Consider the following 5,052-nt stretch of genomic DNA (forward strand, 5'->3'; position numbering starts at 1 on the left):
ACCATTACAAAATCCAAGAATCTGCCAACCACAAATTTCTTTGAGCCGGCATCTTTCGTTTTGTACTTTTTCTCCAACGATTCCTAAAGTTCCTTTGCTGTCTTGATTGGACTGTAGACGTTGTATAATGTGTTGTCAAGTCCGTTCAAGACATAATTCCGGCAAAGGAAATCGGCATGTTTCCAAGCATCAACCGCAGCAACCACTTGCCGGTCGGTTTCATCCTTTTTCAGGATAGGAGCATCTTCACGGAGAAAACGAGCCAGGTTCAGAGTTGTAAGATAGAACAACATTTTCTGTTGCCATCTTTTAAAATCAGTTCCTAAGAACTTCTCTGGCTTTTCACCGTGATTTTCCAGTACTGTTACAACAGGAGAGGGGTTTGGCGTCATTGCAGCCACCACAGTAGTACTTGTTTGGGCATTTGTTTCAGTAGCCATCAATTCTAATATATAAAACAAAATTATAATTAGAATTTATACTACACAGAAAATTAAACCAAATTCACAGAATTAAATTCTGTAAAAATAAAAGAAACAAGAATGTAACTTTTATTTTCCAATTAATTTGAAAATAAAATAAAATTTATTTAAACAAATTAATTCCACACATAAAGTAAATTCTGTAAAAATAAAAGAAATAAAAATTATAACTTTTATTTTTCAATTACTTTGGAAATAAAATAAAATTTTATTTAACCAATTTAATTCCACACAGAAACTTAAATTTCTGTAACACTTCAATAATTAAAATACTGAAACAGAATTTTAATTAAAGAAAACTCAGAAAATAATTTCTAAAAACCAAAATTAGTTTTCTGACAAAATTTCACAAAAATATATTCTGAATTGTTAATGACACCAGTATCGTACTACTAGTTGTTGTCAAAGAAAAGAGACAGTATATTACTACTATCTGTCAAATAGCATATAATCACTATTTGTTTTTCCAACCAGAATATTATTTTGTAAACTCACAGAAAATAATTTTTCTTCCGAAATTATTTACGAAGAATGAAAAAAGGGAAACAAATGAAAAATTCTGTAAACAGAATAATTCAAATCTGTCTTAAGATTGTTGTACAATCTTCTGTGTAAAATAAAATAACTTGAAAATAAATTCAAACAAAATAAATAAATAACATACCGGATTTATTTATCGAACCGAATTAAAATTAAGACCAAGTCGAGTGTGTGACACTCTGTCCTTAAGACAGATTCGCCCCGCTACAGTACTTACGGTTGAGTGGCGTCTATCTCCCAGGATACAATGATCTTCACAAATTGTAGTAGTACTCCAAACAATTTGTTCGGCGAACCAAACCTGTGTTCTAACTCTCTGAATATTTATTCCTAAAACTAAATATGAGGAATAATGCACTAAAAGAAATGGACAGCAAAGGGACCAAATATCAGACTGAATTTTCTGAATTTTTTCAAGTCCCAAGACTGCTGGAATAAGATCTATATATATAGGCAAAAAATGAGACAACCGAACAGGCGCAACCTTTTAAGTAACCAAACAGTTATGGACTGTTTGCACAATGAATACAAAAATTCAAAAAAGTTGACCGTTAGTGGAAGTTGTCCAAAACTATGAACAAGTGCATTTGAAAATTGAATCTGTTAATGAACAAATTTTCAAACATAAAGGATCCGAAGTTGACCAAGTCAAACCTGTAGGTAATTTGTTATTTAAACTATTTCAAATATATATATATATATATATATATTAAATTATTGAAATAGTTAAATAAATAAATAAATAAAGAGGTACAAACTTTAGGAAACATTTAAGGAACCTAAAATTTAAATTTAGAATTAAATTAAATTCTAAAATTACACATTTTAAGAAACCACTTAGGAACTCAAAATTTGAATTTAGAATTAAATTAAATTCCCACAATAATTTTTATTGAAAAAATTCAAAAGAATTTTATCTAAAAAATTAATGTTAAACCCGAAAATGACGTCATCTTCCCATTCACTCATAAATGGTTTTGACGTTCCGTCTTCACCACTTCACCTCTTCGGACCCATCCCAAAAGACGTTTGGGGTCCACCCAAATTGGCTTAAAAAATATGCCTATATATAATCATTTTTTTCCAACATCAATAACGTAGAATAGAGCAAAAAATATAGCTAAACTAAAAGATTCCAACTAGATTGGCACAAAATAGAAAACCCAATCATATAATAGCTCTATCTCATATTGGTGAAAGACCAACCAAACAAGAAGAACAACATGAAAAAGCTAGACAAACTAAAAACAAGATAACCAATCCAACACAACATCCCCACACCTTACTACATCAAGCAAGCCCTCAAAAATCTCAAATGGTGTCTAAACCTCTGCTACTCTCACAATTACATAATTTCTGCACAGAATAATTGTGTATTCTAATTGAGTAAGACATGCTTTGAGGCCAAAACAAAATCCTCTTCTATCCTGCCTATGCCTCAAGTAGCTTTTGATTGAAAGATATTTGTTTCTAGCTTCAAAGCCAAAGATAAAGTTTTGACTAATCAATTTATAAATTTTTTAAATAAGGAAAAAAAAGAAATTTAAACATAAATAATTAATACGACAATAATACACCTCCTTCTTCAAAATAAAAGATTCCACCTAATCCAAATCGATACAATAATTACCAAACACATCCTGAGTAATCTTGAATTCCCAAACATTATTATTTATTTTTCTAGACCTGTTCGTTTTTAAAGATAAGATGAATGAGATTGTTAATGAGTGGATTAAGAAAAATTATATTTATTTATGATATATTTTAATGAGAGGATTAGCTATATGAAATATCATAAATATAATTTGGTATTTTTGATATATTTTAATATTAAAATTATATTTTATAAATATATTATTATATTAAATTAGTTTTATACAAAATAAACATGAAATAATGAGAGCCAAAAAAAAAATAAAAACAAAATAAAACAAAAACAATCAGCCCATGGTTTTTCGAAACCCATGGTTCTCCGAAAGCCAGTAAAGTGTGAAGTTGTAGTGTGAAGTTTGAAGGGCTGTACATACTATGCCTAATTTGTTTAAAAGATTGTGGAGTTGTGTAATTATTTCTTTGTGTTTTCCCTTTTATCAATATAAGTATGATGCTTATTTCTTATACTTTTAATTTGTGAAATTCGTACTAAGATTAATGATAATATATAGAGAAAATTGATAATAAATCTAATTTATAGGCGTTTAAAACATTAGATTCAGTGTATTTGTTTTTTATTAGTGAGTAGTCCACCATTTGTAAAGTGATTTTTTTATTGGTAAGAGTAGTCCACCATTTGTAAAAGAGACCATTTGTAAAATAGTTTAGTGAGAAGTCCTTTTACTTGTTTTGAAGAACATTTTGTTTTCAATTTTACTCCTCAATTTATTTGTTGACTTTTTTTATCAATAGATTTTTTTTTGAGTATCTCTTCAAATTTTTCATCTATCAGTTTAAATTTTTTGACTATCTGTTCAAATATTTTTTATTTGTTGAATTTTTTAACCTATTTGTTGGACTTTTTTTTACCTATTTTTTCTATCTGTTCAAATTCACACCATTTTTTAACTCTCTCTGTTTGTTACTTTTTCTTTTCTCTTTTCTCTCTCTATCGGTATATCTCTCTCTTGTTCTTTCTCCATATCTGTTAAAATTTCCAACCACCAACAGTCAGATGTAATCTAGTACATACACAAATAGATCTGTTCAATTTTTTATTTTTATCTGCTAAAAAAATCTCTATTCAATATGGACATATCAGAATCTTTTATCTGTACAATAACAATAACAACCACCACCACCTATTTGTAGTTCGGGGAAAAAAAACGCACCTACCTATTCAGAAAACAACGCCACAACAACACTTTTACAGAACTAGTAACTAAATCCAACAGCTATATCTGGTCGACAAAAAAAAAAAAAAAAATTCAGTCGGGACGATGGTGAACAACAACAACGAAAAAAATTATCTATTTTTTTTTATTATTGTTCAACTACAACAAAGAAAAAAAAATCAACACAGAGATCTGTTTAGATCTGTTTAAAACCTGTCCTAATTTTTCCTATCTTTTGAAACCTATCTGTTCAAAATTCAACCAATACAAATTCTTTTAAACCTATATGTTCAAAATTGAACAGATCAGTGCAAATGTTTTTTTTAATAAGCTGCAATATGTTTCATTTCCATGAAACACACACACACACACACACACACACATATATATATATATATATACAGATATGGAAAATCAAAAGCCAAATCCATGAAACACACACACACATACATAGAAAAAGAGAAGAGGAGAAGAGAAAGGGCGGCGATGGAGGTGGTGTAGCGGTGACAGTGGTGGTCGCGACAGTGATAAAAAATGAAGAGGCGACGACGACGACGTGAGAAGATCGGCGGCGGAGGGTGAAAAGAGAGAGAGGGCGGCGGCGAAGGTGGTAAAGGCAGTCACGATGGGTGTGGCGGAGGCGACAGAGTCACCGATCTGAAGTGATGATCTCAAATCAGAGATGATTGACGCGACGGTATAGTGGTGGAGGGTTTCTTAACGGTGTTGGAACCTCAATGATAATGATGATGATCTCCGGAAGAGACGACAACGATGATGTCTTCTCGTTGCCGGAATTTGACAACGTTGACTAATCGTCTCCGCGAAGCTGTTCGTAGTGAAGAAGTGACCGGGAAATGTAGAGAGAGAGAGGAAACGAAAGAGAGAGAGTATGTTTTGATTTTTGTGAACGGTGTCCGTCATTTTTCTTGAGTTTATCTTTTTAAAGAAAGTGTTTCAACACTTATCCTTTGGACAAATAAGATTATAATTTAGACTTTGAATCGAGTATTCTAATTTATAATATATTTTTGATTTAAAAGAAAAATTAAATCATTCAAAATTATTATTATCAATTGTTTATGATCAATCTATTATCAGTTATAGTAAAAAAAAATTCTATCATTTAAAAAAAAAAAAATCAAAGATAAACAAAATTTTATAAAACATTAAAAAAAAGAAAATATCCACAATCTTTAATC

Source organism: Camellia sinensis, chromosome 8, assembly GCF_055761805.1.
Source record: "Camellia sinensis isolate YWXY chromosome 8, ASM5576180v1, whole genome shotgun sequence".
Taxonomy (NCBI): Eukaryota; Viridiplantae; Streptophyta; class Magnoliopsida; order Ericales; family Theaceae; genus Camellia; species Camellia sinensis.